This window comes from Macaca mulatta, chromosome 7 (assembly GCF_049350105.2).
Source record: "Macaca mulatta isolate MMU2019108-1 chromosome 7, T2T-MMU8v2.0, whole genome shotgun sequence".
NCBI lineage: Eukaryota > Metazoa > Chordata > Mammalia > Primates > Cercopithecidae > Macaca > Macaca mulatta.
Genome location: NC_133412.1, coordinates 126,812,416 through 126,836,876, shown reverse-complemented (window position 1 = coordinate 126,836,876; position 24,461 = coordinate 126,812,416). Strand labels below are relative to the sequence as shown.

Below are 24,461 nucleotides of genomic sequence, written 5' to 3'. Positions count from 1 at the left end.
ATCGGGATGTTTGGGAAGATTTAAATGATTTACTGAATCCTCAAATCCCTAAATACATAAAACCCATGACGCTCTCTCATTTCACTCTTTTTTCTTTTTCCCTTTTTTTTTTTTTTTTTTTTTTTTGAGACAGAGTTTCACTCTTGTTGCCCAGGCTGGAGTACAATGGCTCGATCTCGGCTCACTGCAACCTCTCCCTCCTGGGTTCAAGCAATTTTAAAGGTAAGAAACTTACAAATCAGGGAGATGAAGTGAGTAAACAGAAATCAAGAGCTTGGCAGGGATAGAGTTTCTGAGAAGCAGCAGAAGGAAGAGCCAGCATGAGAATACCCTACATCAGTAAGAAGATGTGGACTCAAGGTCTGGATGAATATAATTGATAATTTCACTAATAATGAAAAGTAATTAATACTAATGTTACAGCTTCGTTAAGGACATTCTTAGGTTGTTTCAGGATAAACCATGAGATTCAAAAGAATTATTCAACAATTTGAAAATTTCAGAACCACTTGCGTTTGTTGCCAACCATTCATATAAAAGAAAATCTTCAACAATGAGTTGATGCTCACCCTTGTGAAATACAAGCAAAATGCAAGTTTAATACTGTCAGTAGATTCACTCATCTATAAGACAAAATACAATTCTGTAGATAATATTTTTCCCCAATTTTTATTTTAAGTTCAGGGGTACATATGCAGGATGTGCCAGTTTGTTATGTAGGTAAACATGTGCCATGGTGGTTCACCGCACAGAGCATCTCATCACCCAGGTGTTAAACCTAGCATCCAGTAGCTATTCTTTCTGATGCTGCAGATGATATATTAACATAGTCTTCATGTTTGCAACTAAAACTGTAATGGCACGTGTTTCTGTATTCCTGAAAAATGTCACTGTAGAAATTCCTTTTATTAACTTTTCATGCAGCAGGCACTCGGCAAGGTAAACAATACAAGGCTTTATTGGTGTCTCAGCTACCATGTGTGCTCCTTCAGTCAATGCAACATGTAACTTAGCCTTTAAATACCTCAGTGGCTTTTTCACTTCTAGTTTGAAAAGTTATAACTTTTTTTGGTCTCTAAAGAGTTCTTGTCTATTTTTAAAATATCCAATTCCTGGCCGGGCATGGTGGCTCACTCCTGTAATCCCAGCACTTTGGGGGGCTGAGGTGGGCGGATCACTGTGTCAGGAGATCAAGACCATCCTAGCTAACACGGTGAAACCCTGTCCCTACTAAAAATACAAAAAATTAGCCAGGCATGGTGGCGGATGCCTGTAGTCCCAGCTACTCGGCAGGCTGAGGCAGGAGAATCACTTGAACCCGGGAGGCGGAGGTTGCAGTGAGTTGAGATCGCGCCACTGCACTCCAGCCTGGGTGACAGAGCCATACTCTGTCAAAAAAAAAAAAAAAAAAAAAATCCAACTCCCTCTCCCCTCCCGCTCCTGCTTATTTAATTCAAAATGATGCTGCAACTTAATTGGCACCATAATATTATTCTAAAGGGTTCTGTTGCACGAAACACAAAAAGTAAATTCTTTTTTTTTTCTTTTTTACTCAGAGTGGTCTGAAGTAAATTATTACTTCGGAAAGACAACTTTTATCATATTTTATTTCTTATTTGCTGGTTTTCTTGGAATCTATTCCTTCCTTCCATGAGTCAAGAGAACCCTAGTATATGACAGTTTCATCTTTTTCAACATACTGAGACATAGGTGGTACAACCATGGGTTGAGAAAGTGAGTCTTTTAGTTTAACTCACTAATCTACCACTAAATATAGATTTATTTATAGTACGTCATTCATTCATTTTAAAATAAGAGCTTATAAAATTCTAAAATATCAGTTTTATATAAATTTAAAAATTTAGAAAATGTTACAAAAACAATTCAAAAGTACTATTACCAACTAAGACAACAAAGTTTATTCTTGATGTGTTTCTGCCTACAAAGAAAACGTCAGGATTTCAAAATAACAATTTATTGGATGATAATGAGGATACAGAGATCATAGCCAAAGAAATATCATAACAGCACAGAAGAAATGCTAAGAAAAAATAGAGTTAATATTTGAACATGCACATATACCTTGAACCTACTACTTTAGAAAATCCTAGAAAACACAAGAATATCAAAGCATTATTCCATTGCTGTCAAAGTGATGACATACCAGGCCATGTAGCCTTTGAAAAATTCTGCTCTGCACTCTCGAGAGAATGGAAGTGAAACGCAAATAACATCTTAGTGTTCCTATGAAAATAGTTTTGATGTGGTTTACTCCTCAAAAAGTCTCAGGAACCCAGATCACACTTTGAGAACCACCACTTAAACTCTAGATCCTACAGCGTCACATGTATTTTGGGCAAAATTTTGGAATATCTTGAAGCCCCTAACGTTGTTTCTTCCAGTGACCTTTAATAAAGACACATATCCAAGTGGCCATACACTCTAATGGAGGTGATTTTGTGAGAGACTGATGAAATTATCTTCTGCCTAATGTGTCTCTTGGAGGAGATTTGGGACACTCAGAATACTGGTTCAAAACCAGATCTATGAATCCACCTTCCCAAAATAACACTGTTCTCTTTCATGCTTTGGATAGAAATCGATCATCAGTGTTTTCTAGGGAACACGTGGCAGTGGCATGCAGGTATCACATGTGATGACAAGTGTTATTTATACCTATCAAAGCAAACATCTTTAAAAGGAAATTGTCTCTCCAATTATTGGAGTTTTACAGTTTTCGTTAAAAGGTAATTGTCTCTCCAAACCTTGAGTTTTACAATTTCCATTATCTTTTAAATTTTGTAGCTTTAATATTTGCTTATCTGCCTGCTCCTGACATTCCTGAGCTACAATAATCCGGAAAGCTCAACAGACCTGTCCCAAGGTTCACCTAACCTAGTACCTAACCTCATGTTTGTTTTATATGCATAAGACAATTCTGGGAAAATTGAAGTGTAGATTCCTAGTGTAGAATTTGAGTGGCCATTTTAATTAATTAATTAATTAATTTTGGTTCAGCACTCTTGTCTGATATTTTCTTCAGGTGATGGACTACACTTTTGAGAAACAATGGTGTTCTTCCTGTGCACGTCTGACTTGAATACACCGATCTGAACCTCTGCCAGTGGAGAATCTAACCGCCTTCAAAAAGATATCACTTTCATTCAATAATAAACATACCCAAGCTCTGATGCTTGGCCTCACCCTAGCTCTTCTTCTGAGTACTTGTTCTGAATGATGCTATCATTTTGTCTAAATTCAAAATCAATCTCTGTTCTTAGTGATAGCTTGATTTCTATTATAATATTTCAACATTTTTAGATTGTGATTTTATTTGACCTAGCTTGAGAAGGATTAATGCCTAAATAAATCTCTTACACTTTCAGCTTTCCTGAAATCCCATGGAACCCACAATTGCTCTCAAAAGCTTCAAAACATAGTGATGACAATGTTAACTCTGATGCTGTTCTGGAGCTGAAAGCAGATATTGACCTTGGATAAACGTGCTGGATTTTTGCTATTGAATGTATTGGGCACAATTCAAGGTACACATTCATTCCAGAATGTACTCGATAAAAATAAGAAATTTGCATGTCTTAGAGGGACATGGACACAGTCTTTATCCTCAGTTGCAGACTGGTTGTTTTCAAAAATTAAGTGTTAATGATTTGTTTACAGTTCTTGCTCATATATGGTAACTTGCAAATTGTCAAGACTGAGTTTAGCTGGAAAACTCCTGGAAGTGTCAACCCACTCTCAAAATAAATGGTTTTCACAGCTATAATTTTATACAAAAATTTTGAGGGGTATAGAGTATCAGTCCTTTTCATTAACGTTGTGCTTCATTTAAATTACATTTTCAAGAGAGTTAATGAGCTGACATGCTATTGTCAAACTGAACAACAAAACAAAACAAACCCCAGTCCCTTGAACAGAACTTATTTCAAGATTGTTTTGAAATAGTTTTCCACTTATAAGGTATGTGAACTATAGAATTTGTATTTTTATTTAGTCAAAAACATGTGGTTGTTGAAATAGTCCTTAATTTATTTTATTGGCTATATTGATTTTATCACTTTAAAACATCTAATAACAATTACTCACTCTTTGTGCTGGAACATTATGAACACCAACAAGGACATTTCCCTTAAAAAGTAATGGTGTCCTAATGTATGTTACAGGTTGATGGGTGCAGCAAACCACCATGGCACATGTACACCTATGTAACAAACATGCACGTTCTGCACATGTATCCCAGAACTTAAAGTATTTTTTTAAGTAATGGTGTCTGAAAAAGGAGGAAAGGTTCGTATAAAGACTGAGGCTGTTCTGGTGCCAAAATAGAGAACAAAAAAGTAGAGTCCATTTTTTGAGTGGTAACCATAATGAAGTCAGTCTTAGACATACTGCTACTGAGACAGCTCTACAACACATAGGAGAAAAGGTCCAATGGGCCATAGGAAATCAGAACTCAGGCTCAGAAATGAGTCCGGACTGGATGTCTGTATTTGAGGATTGGGCTAGAGATGATTATTACATACAGCTTGCTCACACCACCAACACCTCCCACAGCTCCTGACCCTGTTGATGAGATTCTGAGGGAGGAGTTGTCCCAGGATGGCAAACCTACAAACACACCTGTTACCTATTTTTCATGGCTTAGTTCCAATAGGGCTATTTTAACCAAATTCTCCCTGTCAATTAAATTTGAATTAAGAAACAAGAAATACAAAATGTGTTTACCCATTGGAAGAGAAATTTCAAGGGAAGATGTTATGAGATAGAGTCAAGGCTCACAGGGCTGTGACAAACCAAAACCACATGTGAACGAAAGTCATAAGTGAGAAGAACTCTATTAACTAGAGAAAGCCCAATGAAGGCAGGACAGAAACAAGGGCATCTACTAAATGTGGCTGAAACATGTCAACAAAAGAATGATCCTGTGAAAATGATTGTAAGAAATAAGAAAAATCCAAAAGTGTTTTTTCTTTTCTTACACAGTCGTACTCATCACACTTCCGACATCAACTGTGACAAAGAAAGAACCTGCGTTTTTCCTACTCTATATCTCAATATAGATCACCTCTTGTCATCAAAATGAGTGAGGATTTCTTTTCACCAGCAACCAGTTCTGTGGCAGACCCTCCAGCAGACATCAGCTAAGTGTCTTCTAATTCAGTTCAACTCTGGCACTATTTACCTGGAGATAGCATCTGATCCCACGGGTTAACGGCTATGACTGCCTCCTACTTCAGGTCACTTGCAGGCACAGGTTTCCACCTGTACTTCTGACCAACCAGCTATAAATCAGGTTCCACAGACCCCCTTCTTGGGTTCAATTAATTTTCTAGAGTCTCACAGAACTCAGGAGAACACTTTGCCAATATTAACCCATTCATTAGAGAGAATATCACAAAGGATATAAACGAACAGCCAGATGAAAAAGATACTCAGGGTGAGGTATGGGAGAAGAAGCAAGGAACTTCCACGCCCTCTCCAGGTGTGCCACCCTCCAGGAGCCTCTACATGTTCATCTCTCTGGAAGCTCAACTGAATCCTGTTCTTCTGGGTTTTTATGAAGGTCTCATTACTTAAATATGATTGATTATATCATTGGTCATTGGTGTCAACTTGACCTTCAACCCCTTGGGGAGTGGAGCTGAAAATCCCAACCCTCTAATAATGCCTTAGTCTTTCCAGTGACCAGCCCTCATCCTGAAGCTACCTAGGGGGTCCAAGTCACCAGTCATCTCATTAGTATACAAAAAACACTCATCACCTTAGAGATTCCAAGGATTTTAGGAGCTGTGTGCCAGGAAATAAGGACAAATACGGATTTTACAGTTCACAAGGATGAACTCAACAATAGTGTCCACAGGTCACATTGACTCCAGAACCATAGTTCAGTTTCATGATTGTGGATTTGGCTTTATGATGGGTCATGATTTCATCTTCATAGGGTACATACTCCTACTCATTTCAGATACATCTTTGGCTTAATCATTCGCTCAGCAAACATTCTTCAGCACTTACTATGTGTAAGGTGCTTTGAAGATCAAGAAAGAAAAAGACATAGTCATTGACTTCAATGATGCAATCTAATAGGGCAGATAAAACATAAAAGTGATTATATGAGAGTTAGCCAAAGTGCTATAGAAATGAAAAAGAGAATACATTTATTTCCAACTAGTAGGAAGAGAGATGTCTTCATGAATTCAAACACATTTGACCTGAGCATTGAAGGACATTGAAAGATTAGTTGAATTTGAACTTGCCAGGGAAGGGTGAGAAAGAATTAAGGTGGAAGCAAAAGCATGAAGAAATCCTTGGAGACAGAGGCCTGGGGCATGTGCTTGAATGACAGGTTGACTGTGGACCAGTTCTTTAACCATGTAAGAATTCTGGATCATTCTGTCAACAAAACAAGAGCAAGAATGGTATCTTGGGTATCTTCTTGGAAATCTTTTTTTTTTTTTTTTTTTTTTCCAAAATTAGGAGCCATGTATTAGTTTTACATATTACCCAAAGGGAAGGAAAGGAGACCTTTCCCTAAATTATTCATCAATGGTGAGTATAAGTGTGTATATGTCTTCTTCTTATTAACAAACTATAAAATTAGACATCAAGTTATTAATTAAATTTATAAATGGTCACCAGTACTCACACAAAGTAAACAGATTCAGTTATTTGACCCTGGCCACTTTTGCCTACTTGAGCTCATCACACAATTTGTTTGCTGAAACATGAAAGCTTTCTGCAAAACCACAGGCAGAGCAGTCAAATCAGCTATGGCCAACAACCACTAGATATCTCCTACTCAAAGTTTTTTTGCTTGTTTTCTGAGCAAATGTGTTATCTGAGAGTAAAGATTAATTTACATTAAGACTTCTAAAATATACCTAGCTATATACTCTGCTAAGGAATGCAACAAGAAATGTCATGCGTGTCCCCAAATACAGGAGTTGAAAAATACAAACTAGAAATACCTACACTTATATATACAAATATGCATAGCAATTTACTTAAAAGATATAAGCAATGACTTAAGATCAAGGATTAACAAATAGATATTTTTTACTGATGTTTCCCTACTAAGTCCCCATAATTTTTTTGCCACAGGGAAGAGAGAGCCCAGAGGTGTTTTATGGCAGTCAGGTTCACTACTGGTCTGTTATTACTGTTGTCAACCAGAATATCTTTTCTAGTGGGAGATGATGATGGTAAGCAGACTGGAAAACACATGAATTTGACTGTTAGGCCCCTTGTATTAGTTCGTTCTCACAATACTATACAGATACTACTTGAGACAGGGTAATTTTTAAACAAAAGAGGTTTAATTGACTCACAGCTCACAGGTCTGAGTGACTGGAGGGGCCTCAGGAAACGTACAATCATGGCGGCAGGTGAAAGAGAAGCAAGGCACATCTAACCTGGTGGCAGGAGAGAGAGAGAGACAGAGAGAGAGAGAGAGAAAGGGGGACCCCCAAACACTTATCAAACAACCAGATCTCATGGGAATTCACTCACTATCACAAGAACAGCATGAGGGAAATTGTCCCATGATCCAGTCACCTCCCACCAGGTTCCTCCCTCAACACATAGAGATTACAATTCGGATTACAATTTGAGATGAGATTTGCAAGGGGGCACAGCCAAACCATATCACCCCCAAACTTAGTAGATGTTAGGGTTGATATATTTTGAGACACATGGAAGCTTTCTTTAGTCAAGGCACTTCTGGGGATTCATTAGCTGAGATTCCTCCATTGAAACAGCCAACAGGGAGTCCTCCACAGGGGAGTGAATCATGCTTCAATCCATTCTTCAGAGTCCACCGCCTCGCCCTGCTTAAACCAGCATTGGCTTCCACATTTCTTTTTGATTTTTAAGTTGAAAATAGAATGCTGAGAATAATGTAGAACAATATAGAAGTTTAATAAATATAAAGATAAAGCCTGTGTTTCTAGTATCTGATCATGAAATAGGACATTATCAGTTCAGCACCCTGGAAACTCTCCTTGAAATCCTCCCTTATCATAACTCTCTTTTGTTAAGTAACCACTACCTTATCTTCTGTGAGGGTATATCCTTCCAATTCTCCTCCCAAAATATTTCCTCTCAAGTGCTAATTTTTGTAAACTTGACCATTCACATACGCCTCCCTAAATAATACTGCTGAGTTTTAGATGAATTAAAGTTTACAGAAATGGTATCACACTAAGTCTCTTTATGTTTCTGGGTCTTTTCACTCAACATTATGTTCTTAAATGCTTTCATTTTGTTGCAGGTAGATGCAGTTCATTCATTTTCATTGTGTTCATATACCAAAATAAATGATCTATCCTAATTATCTATTCCATTAGGATTGGATATGTGGGTTATTTCTAGTTTGGGACTACTACTAAGAATTGGTGCAATGAAGACTCTTGTCTGGAAATCTTGGCACAAATAGGCTTACATGGCTCTGGAGGATATACCTGAATGTGAGATTGCTGAGTCACAGAGAATGTATGTTATATTCAACTCTATTAGACAACACCAAGCTATGTTTCAAAGTGACGGCACCCACTGATACGCTTACAAGCCAAGAATGAGAATTCTAGTTACTTCATGTCCTCATCAAGGCTTGGTATTTTCAGATTTTTTAATTGTTGCAAGTATATCTCTTCTCGGGCCACCAGTTATTGATTTTTCTACTGCTTTTGGAGGACTTGCCAGAATACACAGACAAGGATTTAGAGAATTGGGGTGACCTTCTGAAGTAGAATGATTTGTTATATTTCCCCTGTTTTCTTATTTAACATCATATTCTAACCATCAAAGCAAATTTTGATGATGAGCTTCAGTGGTATTATATAAACTTATAAAAAGAGTAAGACAATCAAGGAGAGAAGTGCAGAATACATTGTGCTTCCAGGAAACACTGCAAATCAATACTAGCATTTTGTTCTTTTTTAAAAGTCCTATCATTACTTGCTTGATACGGTTTGGCCATGTCCTCACCTAAATCTCATCTTGAATTATAGTTCCTATAATCCCCACATGTCATAGGAGGGACCTGGCGGGAGGTGATTGAATCTTGGGGGCAGTTACCCGCATGCTACTGTTCTCGTGATAGTGAGTGAGTTCTCCTGAGATCTGATGGTTTTATAAGGGTTTCCCCCCTTGCCTGCCACCATGTGAAGAAGGATATGTTTGCTTCCCCTTCTGCCATGATTGTGAGGCTTCTCCAGCCATGTGGAACTGTGAGTCCTTTACATCTATTTTTCTTTATAAATTACCCAGTCTTGGGTATGTCTTTGTTAGCAGTGTGAGAATGCACATATACAATACTGCAGTGATTTAGGCTGGAGTTGGCCAAGAGGAATTTAGCTGTAACAAATCTGCATTTTCTTGAGGGCCTACTTGCTCCCCACCTGCCCACTCCTATGATTCTGTGATTCACTAAGAAGTGACACCACATACAGAAAACACCCAGGGCAGCACACTCAGACTACACAGTGGCCAAGAGAAATGGCCACTTCATTTTCAGTCAGTGGTGGAATTTGTTGGGAAGTTTGGGGAACTGGACGTATACTAAAAGGGAGAGATGCTGGTAAACCGAGGTGAGGATCATTGGTTGGGTGTAGTATATGAGGTTTGGTTGAAGGTGACAAGTCAGAAGGGGACAATAGGTCAATGGAAACATGAAGAAAAGGTTACTCTGCAAGTTGAAGGTGGCTCAGAGGATCAAAAGCACTTTAAAAAAAACATGCAGACTGCTGATTCACACTCACTGCATTTCACTAAGATTTTTAGAGAACTGTCCAAATGTTTCAACACCTGCTTCACATGAGCGAAAATCCTCTTGTAAACAATAGTGAGTCATTACCCAGGGCCTGTGAGAAAGGTGCTCTGGGGTATATGCACATTTGCTCCAGGTTCCCTTTGATGGACAGTGACTGAAAATAGAATCTAACCTTCTTTGCCCCAGAAATGTTTGCCGAAAAAGGGAAAATTGTAGGTGAAAAAAAAAAAATAATAATAACATGACATGTATTATATACCTAAGCACATAAATAAATCTATCCCTTATGTATTTGTGTAGCTGGAAAACATGATAATTACATTTCCAAATGGTTACTGAATCCCCTGCAAATGTATACTTAAAAAGTCATAGCAATGAACAGAGACTGGATGGCTCATTAGTTGTGAGAAATAAAGGCATTCCATTTAGATCACCTGTTCCAAGGAGAATGAGACCAGAAGCAACTTGACTGCACAGCAAAAAGGCATCCTTTGTGACTAGGTGAGATCACAAAACACAGTTTGCAATTTTTAGTATTATTATCCACTTATTCACTCTTTCAGCCAATGGTTATTAAGTGTTATGTGACAGGTACGTTGATACGATAAAAGCTGGAAATACTAAGATGACAAAACATTGCCCCATTGCATAGGGAAAGGGAAGCAGATTACCTAAATTATAATACAATATCATGAAGGCTGAAAATGTGTAAGAAGCTATACAGAGGAGAAAAAGAATATAAACTAAAGTTATTTGTAATAATGCCTTACGTTTGAATAGCTCTAAATGATTGGGCCAAAATAGCAGCTTGGCTAAAACTATGCTAGACGGCCCAGTACTTTAATCCAAATGATAACTTAGTTAAAGAAATAATAATTACTAATGTTTTAAATAATGACAATGTTGTTGCACCAAGGGGCTGTTTGCAACTATTTATATAGATTTTTAATATTTTTGCCCATGTTCAGAGCTTTTCTTTCAATCTTTTAAATTTCTAACTTATTTTAGACAACTCCTTTAAAAAGTAAGCTTCATGAGGTCAGGTCGTATGTCATTTTTGTTTACAATTTTATTTCTGATACTTATTGCAGTGCCTGACACACAGTAGTTTTTCAGTGTATTTAGTTAAGAAGTGAATGAGGCCAGGCGCAGTGGCTCACACCTGTAATCCCAGCACTTTGGGAGGCTGAGGCAGGCAGATCACAAGGTCAGAAGGTCAAGAGCAGCCTGATCAACGTGGTGAAACCCCGTCTCTACTAAAAATACAAAAATTAGCCAGGTGTGGTGGCGTGTGCCTGTAATCCCAGCCACTCAGGAGGCTGAGGCAGGAGAATTGTTTTGAATTGTTTGAATCTGGGAAGCGGAATTTGCAGTGAGCCAAGATCACACCACTGCTCTCCAGCCTGGGTGACAGAGTGAGACTCCATCTCAAAAAAAAAAAAAAAAAAAAAAAAAGTAGTGAATGAATAATTTCACTATGTACAATTTATAAGCAGTAGGAGTTCATATCTTCTAGCACAGCTGTTTCAGGCACATTCCTCACTTCCATCTGATATGTGTGATACTGCAATTTTGGGATCTTTGTAGGATATCCTAGAAATTCAGTTCCAAGCCCCAAGCAACCCATTTTCAGGACATTAGGACATTTGATGTTTCCATTCATCCCGTGTATACAAACCTAACCATGACTGTATGATTTTTAAAGATCTCTACTATGGTGTGTATATGTTCACATCAGTTGTCTCCAGGGAAGGGAACTGGATGTTTGGAAGACAAGAGTGGGAGGGAGATTTTCTTTGCTTTACTGTATACTGTTTTAAATAGTTTGACTGTTGTACCATGTGAGTCTATTACCTTTTTTAAAAAATGAATTTTTAAAAATGTGCTTCTATAAGCACTGTGATGTTTTGCTAAATTTGTGTTGTCTTTCAGGGAATTCCAACAGATAACCTATATATGCACTCAATACTAGACTTTATTGAGATCATTTTAAGTTAATGTTTCTTTCTCTCTTTTTTTTTTTTGAGTCAGAGTCTTGCTCTGTCGCCTAGGCTGAAGTGCAATGGCATAATCTTGGCTCACTGCAACCTCCACCTTCCGGGTTCAAGCAATTCTCCTGCCTCAGCCTCCTGAGTAGCTAAATAATTTGTTGTTCAAAATAATATAATCACTGTACAAGTTTTGAAATGATTTGAATATAATACAATTCCCTCTTTCCTGAGTGGTAATTTTGGGGAAAAATCACTTTCTATTTGACATATTTACCAATCTGTGGCCAGTGCAGAGTAATTATTAATCAAAATTCATGCAAATATCCTGCTTTGGCCATTGAAAACATTGAAACAGATAATAAAATGCATCTACCCTTGTATAATGAAAGTGATAAAATAATATGGCCATTTGTTCCATTTTTGATCTCTTCCCTAGTCTGATAGGCCAAATTGATGAACACGCCAAATAAGTACCATTTTAAACATCGCTTTTTATTTATTTGATCACATACCACACCTCCGATATACAATATCTATATGGAATAGAGACATTTTAAAGGCTATGAAAGCTTTATTAAGTCATAGTTTCTCTTTCAATGGTATTTTTCCTTCCTAAAACATTTTAGGATCCAGCGAATGAATGGTGACCTATGGAGGCTTTTACATTTTAAAATACCCAGTCCATCAAGAAATAACAGGACACTCAATGACTACTGTCTCAGCTCAAAAAGATCTCCACCTCCTGAACTATGTGCTCTCTCTGCTATTTTCTGGCTCTCTCCCCTATAATTCATACAGAGAATGCGTTTAGTGGTAGGAACGATTGCCAACTTTTTAACCAAATTTTGCTCTCATTGCTAGACAAAGTGCTTGATGCCTTTTTTTGGTTTGAAAGTAAATGACATTCAGACACAGTTGCCTATTGATAGAGGAAGCCTTAGCTACAAAAGAATTGCTGTGTCCAATTACTGACTCAAATAAAGAAAAATAGAGAGCAAATGAAAAGTCACCTTGAAATGTGATTCAGACAAAGAATAATAAACAGTGCCATTATGCTCCTTTTAAAGAAATACACAAATGTGTTCAATATGCCTCTATTAGCACAATACAGTCTCAGATTTCAAATATACTTTCTAGTTCTTATGGGGCAAATGCCAAGCTCTCAATGAATCTATCCCCAAGAATTATATTTTTGTGTGTTTTTACTCCAGTGTGTCCTCAGAAAACAACAACTGGTTCCAAACCCCACTAATCCCATGGAAAATTGCTCAGGGCAAAACCATTACTAAAGCTCTCAAAAAGGCAGAGCTCACCAGCTGTGTGCCAAAGCCCCCTCCTCAGTGTTTACCTTAGAGTACCAGCAACCCCAAGAGGCACAGCATTCTGCATATGGAGAGGAAGCCGCAGTCATAGTTCCAATATTCCTGAGCTGCCACTGGGTGATTTAGAGACACCCTCATACATATGATGTCATGCAGTCATTTTTAAAATGTCACTTAGATCTGAGGCAATACATTATTTGCAATTTTATGTATCAGTAATGCCAGTTTACAAGGATGGTTTACTGTCCATGTATGTAGTCCAGGAAGTGGTGGCATTGAGCTTGGAGGATTGGAAAAATAAGCCCAGGTGACTGGAGTGTGAGAGGGCAGTAGCATAACTTAAGCCTTAGAAATCATGAAAAGATTTTGAACTTTATCTAAGGGTGATGGAAAGGCAAAGTGACAGAACACTTGGGTTTTAGGATTTCCCAGGATTCGGCAAGGAGAGGTAAGAGTTACTCCACGATACTTTCAGGCATTGAGTTGACTTGAGTAGTGCTGGCGAGTTCTCAGCCCTCACTACTTGGTAAATTCCCATCCCCACACCAGCTGTGTGAAAAGTAAAGCGATATCTTCAGCATCTCTTCTCCTGCACAAAGGATCTAGAGATGTCAACACTAGAGAAGAATCTGTTACTACTTCTGTTTTACTTTATTGTTTTCATAGTTAATAAACTATATGATAAACTGTGCCATAAGCTGACTATGGAAAGTCTCAGTTGAAAAGACTTCCCAGATTTAAAGGAAAAAATTCCATTTGCTCTGGATTTAAACCTCAAGAGGCCAGAGTTCTGTAAAATGAAATTTGTTACAGCATATTTCACAGAGGGTTAATATAACTCATTGACATCATACATTTTATGTAGCCTTTAATGTTGCAATTCTGCACTGTAAAAATAGCCTTAATGAGAAGGTTAGAATAGTTTGAAATTGTTCATTCTAAGGGAAGAGTATAGCTGGGTTTACTTTCTGGAGAACCAACACCCCACTATGAAGAAAATGAAATAAAGTCAGAACGATAGCCACGCAGCATGGGAGATTCAAATATGCTCTACGGTTTTAGGTTCTTTGTTTGCTTGTTTGATTTTTAATAATAAACACATTATTCCATATGGTTAGTACAGAGAGGACTTCATCTTCTCTTTCCCACAAAAATCCCCCCATTTAGCAGTTTTCACCTGACTTGCTGGTTTCCAATGTACAGGATTAGAATTAGCAGTAGGATGAAATGTAAGGTTCTGAACTGGTTGGAGAGATTTCTCTAATACTTTTTAAATTAGATATAATTTACATACAGTAAAAGTCACCCTTTCTAATGTACACTAGTGTACAGTTCATGTGGTTGTGTAACCATTACCACCACTTCAATAAAAATATCATCCCCTGAATTCCTTTATACACTGGTTAGTCAAATACACATCCTGCTCCAGATCTTACCAGCTACTCGTCTGTTTTCTGATCTTATAGCTTTGCTAATTCCAGAATGCCATATAAATGGGATTATAGAGTGTGTAGCCTTTGAGCCCGACCTCATTCATTTCCCTAATGCATTTGAGATTCATCTGTGTTGTTGCATGTGTCATTACTTCATCCAGTTTTTTTGCTGAGTAGTCTTCCATTGCACAGGTGCACTGCAGTATGTTTATCCATTACTTGGATGAAGGATGTTTGTGTTTTTTGCACCTTGGGGTGATTTAGAATAAAGTTGCCGTAGACATTTGTGTACAGTTTTTTGTGTGTGAATATAGGTTTTTATTTCACTAGGGTAAATATAAATGGAATTACTGAATTTTATTGTAAATATAGGTTTAATTTTCAAATAAACCGTCAAATTGTTTTGCAAAGTAGCTATACTTTGCATTCTCACCAGCAATGTACAAGAGAATGGCAGTTGCTCCACAGCCAAATTAAACCTCAGTATTCTCAGAGATTTTTATTTTAGCCATTCTCATGAGGATGTAAACATAATATCATGTGATTTTAATTTTCATCTCACTAATGACTAATGATGTTGATCATCTTTTCATGTTCTTGTTTATCAATATATATTTTTGGTGATTTATCAGTTCAAATCTTTTGCCCATTTTTTTTTTCATTGGATTGCTTGGTTTCTTGAGTTTTAGGAGGAGTTACTTATATATACTGGATACAAGTACTTTAACAGATATGTGTTTTAAAAATATCTTCTATTATTTTTGTGGTTTCTCTTTTTACTCTCCTAAGAGTGTCTTTCAAAGAGCTGAAATGTATAATTTTGGTAAAGTCCAGTTTATTAATTATTTTTTCATTTAATGATTATGTTTTCAGTGTCATCTACAAGAAATCTTTGTATAATCCGAGGGCACAAAACTTTTCTCCAATGTTTTCTTATGGAAGTTACAAAGTTTTGGGTTTTATGTTGGGGCTATGATCCATTTAAAGATTATTGTTATATATGTTGAAACATATGGGTGGAGGGGCATTATGTTTTTTGTTCATGGAGATCCAAATGTTATAGTAGCATTTGTTGAAAAGGCTGTATTTTCTCCATTTAAATTAAAGTTACACATCAATATTTTAAAAGCAGGACAGTTTAAAATAGTACCAAAACCTTGAAATACATAGGTATAAATCTAACAAAACATATTTACGATCTGTATGCAGAAAATTACAAAACACTGAGAAAGAAATTTTTAAAAGACCTAAATAAGAGATACACTGTCCTGATGAACTGGAAGGCTCAATATTGTGAAGATATTAATTCTTCTTCCCATACTGCTCTACGAATTGAAAACAATCCAAATCAAAATCTCAGTAGGATTTTTTTCTTGAAACTGACAAGCTGAAGCTAAAAGTTATATGAAAAATCCAAGGATCTAGAATAGTCAAAATAATTTTGAAAAGGGAGAACAATGTTGAAGGACTTATATGCTATTATCAAGGATTACTAAAAGTTGTATTAATCATAAAAGTATGGTATTGGCAAATGGACATACAGAGAGATCAGTGGAGGAGAATAGAATCTGTAGATAGAGACTCATACCACTAAATTTTGACAAGGATTCAAAAACAATTTAAGGAAGAAAGTGTGGTATTTTCAACTAATGATGCTGAAACAACTAAATACCCGTATATCAAGAAATAAAACAAAACATGGGGGCAAGGTAAATAAAAAACTTAACAGGAATCTGAAAAAAAAGTCACTTATCTCTGTAAATTTTTACTCCCTTTATACTCCAAGTCTTCTTTTGTTAACCCCTCAGCGTGATTCAAGAAAACAAAAGAATCCATCTTCCTATGAGATCCCAGGCTTCCAGAGCTTTTTTGATGTTGATAAAACATACATATTTTTTATGTCTATTGGCTTTTATGAATTGTCTTTTCATTTCCTTAGTTTTTCATTTGGAGTATTCATCTGTCCCTAATTGATTTATAAGAGCTTTTCACATATGTAGACAATATATCTGTGTTTGACACATAGCATTCAAATATTTTTTCCAATTTTCTCGTTTCTGTCCAGTTTGGTTCACATACTTTTTGACATACAGGGGTTTTCATTTTTATGTAGATAAGTATATAAACTTTTTTCTCTTTGGCTAAATTTGTTCTGAATTCTCTTGAAGAGCTTCAAATGGTCCATGAAACTTTCAGAAATGCATATAAATATTAGGTGTATATAGAAACATTTTTTTTTAGGCATTGAATCTGAAACTTTTATCAGATTCAATAGATTTCAACCAGTTGTGATACTTTCAAAGGGTCAAGAATCATGATATCATGTTGTCTATACTTTTATGCTTGAATAGGTGTTCACCAATCTGATATCAGATATTTATCTATAGTACCTTCTAGTTTTTTTATCTTAAATGTGTAGATAATACATGTGGAACTGATGTTGGTGAATGATGTGAAGTAGAGATTCAATTTTACTTTCTTAAATTCAGTTATTTATCCCAGAACTATTCATAGAATAACTTTATCATATGTTATCAATTTACTCAATAAATATTTATAGATGGTCTGTAGTGTGGTAGACCCTGTTCTTGGTGGAGATATAATAAAGACTAATAAAATTGAGTTCTTTGCCTTCAAAATGTACACATTTTAATAGTAAGAATAATTAAATTCAATAGGCATTATGGAGTGGTGAGTACTGGCAGAGGGTCAGTACAAGGTGATACAGAAAAATGCACAGAAGACACTTAACTGGCATATGGAATCAGGAAGATCCCCTTGGAATTTTGGGAAAGTGAACAAGAGTTCATCAAGCCAAGAGAATAAGGTGGCATGTGACAGGAGCGAGAGTTACAGGAAGAGAAAACGGCAGGAACTAAGGCCCACAGGAACGGATGGATATTAGACCTAACCTGAGTGCTTTTCCTTTTAAGCAACCTGGGTTTCCCACCTTTGTCCTTACATGTCTTATGTCTCCAGGTTATGCCTAGGTGTTGGTGCCTGTTCCTTATGTTGCTTCTGATAGAATGTGAACTACTTCAATCCACATATCAGGTTTTCCTTCAGCAACAGGAAAATTTTCTCATCATATATTTTAAAATTGTTTTACATTTCTTCTTTCAGACATTTTAAATTGCAAGTGGTTAAGGTTAGAATTCAAGGGCCTGAGCTTTGTAGTTGCCAGACCTGGTTTTCAGTCCATCTTCAGCCTCTCTGCTTAACAGCCGTATGGGTCAGGGCAACTTATGTTGAACTCTATGAAGTTCAGTGTCTCCATCTATGAGCCAGAGATAATCACAATGCCTACCTCTTAGAGTTGCTGTGAAAATCAAACTAAATTAAATAATAGCTATAAAACTCACAGCCCAATACCTGGAATATAGCACCTTTAAATGTTAACCATAACTGCAAGCTTTTAAACTATTTAAACATCACTTCACAATTTGAAAAAATTAAACACTGTTTCAGTACGCAAGCTAAAACTAAAAATACGTTTTGTGCCCAGCCCCTGACTCTTGGTTGGAGGGTTTTCAGAGAAGTCTTAACTAAAAGCATTATCCCTTTCTTGCAGAATGGAGGAGAGCAGAGTTCCTGGCTCTCAGAAATGCATCTTCTTGAGTAGTTTACAAGCAACATTTCTTATAATTGGGCATTCTGCAACCCCTCCCTTCCTTTCTCTTTGTAAATAGCTTGAAATCTTTTTTATTATTTAATATTTATTTTATTAAAAACATATTAGCTAAAACAATTAGCTTGATTTAAACTTCCAATTGTTTTCCTGCCAAGGATGTTAGGAATTTTCATTATTCCCTTTGGGAGTACTGAGGCTGCTTTAGCCAGTTTAAGAACAGGGTACTGGAACACCAACGTTAATATTTGGCTGTAAAACTTGCTTTAAATGAAAGGATTTGAAGGCCCATGTAAAGATATGCTGACTTAAGTAAGTCTTAATAAAGAAGGGCCAAGCATGAAGTCTTACATTTTGAAGTCAGAAAGCAATCTGCTCTGAAAGGCATAAAGTTTTGTTGCCTGACTGTAAAATGTGAATGTTTATTTGTTGTTAAGTTTGGGTTTCTGCATTAACCTGGTATTTCCTGAAATGTAAGATGAAACAAGGACTTGGGTAGAGATGGTTTATATGGGGATGTGAAACAAGGTATGAACAACTAAGAGGAAAAATAGGGAAACGCAATCCAAGAGTGTGCTATGAAGCTAGTCACTACTGAGAGCAACTAGGACTTGAATCCCACTGGGAGTGTTCTGGTGAGTCTCATAGGATGCACCTTAGAATCATCTACCTGAATGATGGAAGAGGGGAGTACTTAGTTACTAGTGCTTTTCCCTTGGTGGTCAAGAGTTGCCATGGGCAACTCCCTGACCCTTTCAGGTCTGTGTGTGCAACATGATGGCTAACCAGAATGCTGCAGGAGCACCATGACAGCTGAAGCAGGGTGCTGTCAGGTCATACCTGGATGCAGCTTGTTCCCATGGCAATGGCTGTTATGAAAAGGTGGGCCAAGAGGATATGAGACAGGGTGCAAGAAGAATCCAGTGCAGTCCACTGCTTGTATTGGTCAATTCCAGGTGCACCCTACTTCAAGTCCAAGCTGCCACAGAGCCTTCAAGACGATGACTGGCCCCAAGCTGTAAAATAACAATGCACAAAGGCTAGTGAATAAGTGACAGACCCTGCTTCAGCCACTGCAATTAATATTCATCTCCTCCCTTCTCTACTCCCTTCCCCCATTCTAGATTCCCTGATTTGACCAACATTTCAGCAGGTCTGGTTTCTTACATTGTGAGAAGAGACAGAATTTAATCCGTATGAGGTTGGAGCTTCAGTTGTTTCACTCTTGTGGAGCTATGTTGCTGATATCACCCACTTACAGTTATCAATGGGCATGAAATCACCAAGAGATGCCCTGGTGAATCTCTTGGGATCCAGGTATTCTCCTTCCTTTTTCAGTTGCTTAGGGATCAAAATATCTAGATGGTAGTCAAATGTTACAAGTTATTTAAACTCTTACTGTATCCTTAGAGAAGACTAACCTCTGAAACCAAGAATTAGGACTTTGAATTGGGCAAAAAATGGATTATTGGGATAGGAAAGACAAATTTTATATGTTTCCAGTATCTGAAAACATTATTTACCACTTGTACAATCCTGGCATTGACCAAAGCAAGCTGGTATGGTACCATGCACAAAAACTAATGGATGATCTATTTGCACAGGTGCACTGCACAGCAAGGTATCTACAACAACTGCAATAGGCCACCTTGATCATTCTTCAACCTAAAGATTTGCAATTCTCATCCAAGCTCAACTGGTTGAAAGATCCAGCCTCCTCACAGCAGTGCCTGATCAACACTATGAATTGAAATACTAAAGGCACTTCTTCTTTCAGGATAACTGATTAAATGTTCTGGCTGGTAAAGCAGGTCATCACTCAATTGTTGTGGCTTTGGCAAGATGCCACCAAAGCAGGCCATCATGGTCGGCAGAGATGTAAAGGCCCCACATATTACAGAACACCCTTTGATATGCAGACTAATTAGGAGAAGACCTAAGCCATTCAAGGGACTTCTATACCATAGGATGTTAGGAGATGTCAAGAACACAAATGTAACTAAAATTTTCATACAGGGTTCAGGTTTTGTTACTTCAGATCTATAATCTAAAGTTCTGTAATCATCACATCACTCCAAGAGCAAAATTTGATAGGCAAAATTCTCCAGACTCATTTCATGGAGAACCTTGAGGGTCCAGAGTAGGGCTTGATGGCAAGCAGGAGTTCCCTGTCCCCTGTCTTCACCCATGCAACCCCTAGCTCACCCATTGTTTTCACTCTAAATTTGTGAAGTATAACAATCTTTAAATCTTAAATATTAAGATATAATCTTTAAATCTTTAATACTAAGATTTAATCTTTAAATCTTTAAATATTAAGAGATTTGGGTTTCTATATCAACAATCTTTAAATATTAAGAGATTTTCCAAAGATTAATGACTTTCCTAGAGTTGGCCTACCAATTCACCACCTCAAACTGGATGACTTGCTTTGGAATAAATTTCTAACTAACACCGCAAGTGAATTAAATATTTTCTTCCCTTTTTATGTGATCTAATATAGTACATTTTTAAAAAATTATAGGATGTCCAGACACTTATAGCCTATTATTCTGTGATTCAAAAGAATTTGGTATAACTGCATTGATAAGTTTACTGCCTTGGGCACTAAAGTAACCTAGAATATGGAGAAGTAGCTTTTGGTGACATGCATCTATTTATATCTTTAGCATTTACTAATTAATTTGTTTAACAAATCCACATTCAGTGCCATTATATGTTTGGCATTGTCATAGATGTTAGAAAATCAAATATAAAAAAGAGGTAATTTCTTCACAACACACAGAAATAAGAGTGTCTCTAGGAATTGTCTCTAGTTGAAATTGTTTTCTCCTACCCACCTCTGTGATTCATCAGTTTAGCTTTCCTTCACTGTAGTGACAGGTGTTTTAATCTCACCTAACAATATGCCTGATTAAGCTTCAACATACACAGAGAGAGGCCTGAAACTCATAGCTTAGCTAACAAATGGATATACCTCAACCTTTGGTCTCTATGTCTAAGTTTATGTTGTTAGTAATAGTTATAAGAGCCACAGCGATGGCACCATGGTGTTACCTTCTCTGAAGGCTTTCCCAGCTTTCCCAGCAAAGCTCTTTTCTCTTCCCTCTGGTTAAAAAATAAATTTAAAAAAATAAAAATTTTTCCTTTATTTTTATTCTTATGTGTCTGATTTTATCACGTGTATTGTTTTGTTTTCTGATTGTATAAGTCATACATGCTCATTTAGAAAACTTGGAAACTATGGAAAAGAGAAATAAAAAATAAAATCCACTCAAATCTACCTTGTTTCTACCTCTATGGTAGCATTCATCACTTTGGTGTGAAGTTGTTCTGAATAGATCTGTCTAATCAACTAAACTTGGAGCTCGTCCTGAGAGGAACGCATGTATTCAGCTCTGTTTCCCAGCTGTAGGAAGTGTGTGATGTATTGGAAACACTCCATAATTTTGAATAAGGGAGTGAGTGAAAGTGTAGTCATAAACAATGACACTGGGATTAGTGAATTTTTACATCAAATTGTATTTCCCTATTTTATATTAGCATGCATACACTTGAGTATGTATAATGAAACTTTATAAAAATTATTTTTGCTTGCCAAAACATACATAACACTCCCTAATAGCACAAAGGTGACCTAAAATAGTTATCAGTATCTTAAAACCTTGGCAGAATTTGAAAGATACAATTAAATAATATCTGGGGCTAGGATTATTCAGCTGGGCAATTGTTACTCATTTTCTGGAGAATGAAACTATAAATAAGGTTGTATAAGTGACAAGTGAATTAGACATGAGTTCACTTAATGATCTTTGACTTCTAGGAAGGACTAGAAGTGTAACTTATCACAAAACTGTTTCTATTTCACATAAAATATTTTAAAGGAGTAATATTTTTATCTAAAGAGTGACTTGAATTGCAACATTTGATAGAAATTTAAGCAGCGTTTCCCATTTTCTTTCCATTTGGTTTTAACAAAGAAAAATCTTAATTGTCAAATTAACCAAAGACTGGACTATACACAGAATCTATGTTTGAAAGTGCATCATTCAGGCTCCACACAGCCTGAAGGAGACCCAAATGAAACCTCCACCGCCAGCAGTGACAGAATTGGGAAGGAAAATATTTTGGTGAAAACATGTTCTTTCAACATTTTATCTCACAATGAAATTCAATTTCCCCTTGGTGAATTCTTACATGTTTCAGTGTGTAGCTTTCTTTTCTGGTACAATAAAGGTTGGGTAGTAAGAGAAGCTTTCTCCACATCAACAGTCCCAGAATGAAAGAGCCCTGGCAACTACAAAGACGTTACAGACTTCAACTGCAGAATTGCTTATCTATCTCTAAGTCCTTCCTTCCAAGGATTTCTAAGCATTCGATGGACACCATAATAGTTTGTTATTGACCTGATCAAAAGGTACTTTTAAAGTATTCATGAGATGTGGAGCCTTGCAGAGCTAACCATTTTAGTCTAGAGCTAAAATGATAACTGGCTCAACCCATTCATGGGCACATAAAGTAAGGGAGACATTTCTGGGTTCACTTTTCAAAGGGAAACTGAATACTAAGATGATAAACTCAGTTCCCATGGTAAATTTGTTCCAGAAATTTTTTTTAAGAGCCCAGTTTCATATCTCACCTAGAACTAGCTGATGAGTAGGAAAAAACAAAAACAAAAAAAGCGCTAGGGAGTTGCTGATGTTGAAAGAGATAAGAAGATTTACAGGTAGTTACACATTATACAGATGGGTAATTTGCATGTTGAGCCATCTAATCTTGAATTGGCTCAGACATGCCCCAGCAAATTTTCTAGAAATCTAATGTTTCATTTATTGGAAAGAAGCCAACGATCTAATCCTAACACAGTGTCATGTTTCATTGCTGAATAAGTCAATGCACAACATAGAATTAAGAGGCTCATTAATTATAAGGTCATAAATTTGAGAGTGAAAAAGGCAAATTGGGTATTTTGGAGTAATTAATGGCTTTGGGGGATGAACAGCCAATTTAGGGTGATTAACCAAATGAAAAGAAAAGCTCACCTAGGCTCTTTGGCAAAAAATCACAGGGCCTGTGACAAGGATGGGTACTTGTGTTGGCCACTTTCAATCCATATTTTTGGATAACCTTAAAAAAATAGTCTTTAAAATCCAAAAAGAAATAATTACAATTCCTAGTTTATATCAGCACATATGAGAAAACACCTGATATTTGTCAGGAACAAACAAATGGGTCAGCTTACCAGGGCTTACCAGACAGCTTTCTGCTCTCCATTTAATAAGTCCCCTCATCCTAACTAGGCAATGCTATCATAAATACACACAGAGAAGAAAGGTCAAAGGGAAAAGTGTTGTGATAGTTTTCTAGCTAAGAGAAGTCATTCTAGAATTTAAGTTTAAAGATCACAAATACCTTTTCAATAGCCCAAGATGTCATAGCTCAGGATGAATCTATACACCTAAGTGTGGTGTCAATTACTTTACACATCTCTTAGATTGTGTGGTGACTTACACCAAGGCTTATTTTGTAAGGACGATGTTCTAGAAAGTCAACAAGTGGCTAACAAACTCTGTAAGCAACTGTCTGAATCTTTACAGTAACAATTCCTAAGTTGAGCGTAGTCCCAACCAAATAATGGTGCACAAATAAAAAATAATTCCCAGTTTCATACCAGAAAAAATACAAACAACAAGACATGTGTAATACAATAGCAAGTTAAGTTCTTGTACACTGTTTTGAGAGAGTGTGATTAAAGATGCATTCTAAAAATATCTTCAGCATAGACCAAAAACCAAACCAATTCATGTCTAATCAGGAAAAGCCTCCATAATCCATACATCTGTACTGAAGAGCAGAGCACCAGTCATTTCTTAAACTGCAAGCCATAGGTCTTCATTTGCAGTCAATGCTTTATTTTTATTTTTTCAGTGGAATGATGTTAACGTCAAATCAATTATCTCAAGTCAAACATCTACTTTCCAAGATTCTTACATATCAGTTATGCTTCCATTTTTCCAGTGGACACTGGAGCCAAGATCCCTGCCACTTGGCGCTGTCATGAACGGTCTCAGGGCAATTTCCCTGATGTGCAGGTGTGCCGCAGTGCATGGGCCGTCTCTGCAATCCAGCTCAACATTTGAACAAAGAGAGAAATTAGCTCGCCCTTTGCCCTCAGGAGAGGAAACCTGTGTCAGAAAATATCAGCCATATCTCCAAGCTAAAACTGACCAAACCCCAAGCTTTAATTGTCAGATGGGCCCTTACATTCTGGAATGTCCTAAACTCCAGAATCTCACCACC

At 36.9% G+C, this 24,461-nt stretch overlaps 1 long non-coding RNA gene across 2 annotated transcripts in view; it reads left to right on the top strand.

Annotated features, from left to right (window-relative positions):
- The window catches only part of LOC144329745 (uncharacterized), an 85,743-nt gene extending 64,404 nt beyond the window's left edge, over positions 1-21,339 (top strand). For both annotated transcript variants that reach the window (XR_013395384.1, XR_013395385.1), the window contains 5 exons: positions 134-222; positions 3,044-3,545; positions 5,002-6,567; positions 19,286-19,478; positions 19,766-21,339. This is a non-coding gene — a long non-coding RNA (uncharacterized LOC144329745). The remainder of the gene's footprint in view (positions 1-133; positions 223-3,043; positions 3,546-5,001; positions 6,568-19,285; positions 19,479-19,765) is intronic.
- Positions 21,340-24,461: the final 3,122 nt, after the last annotated feature.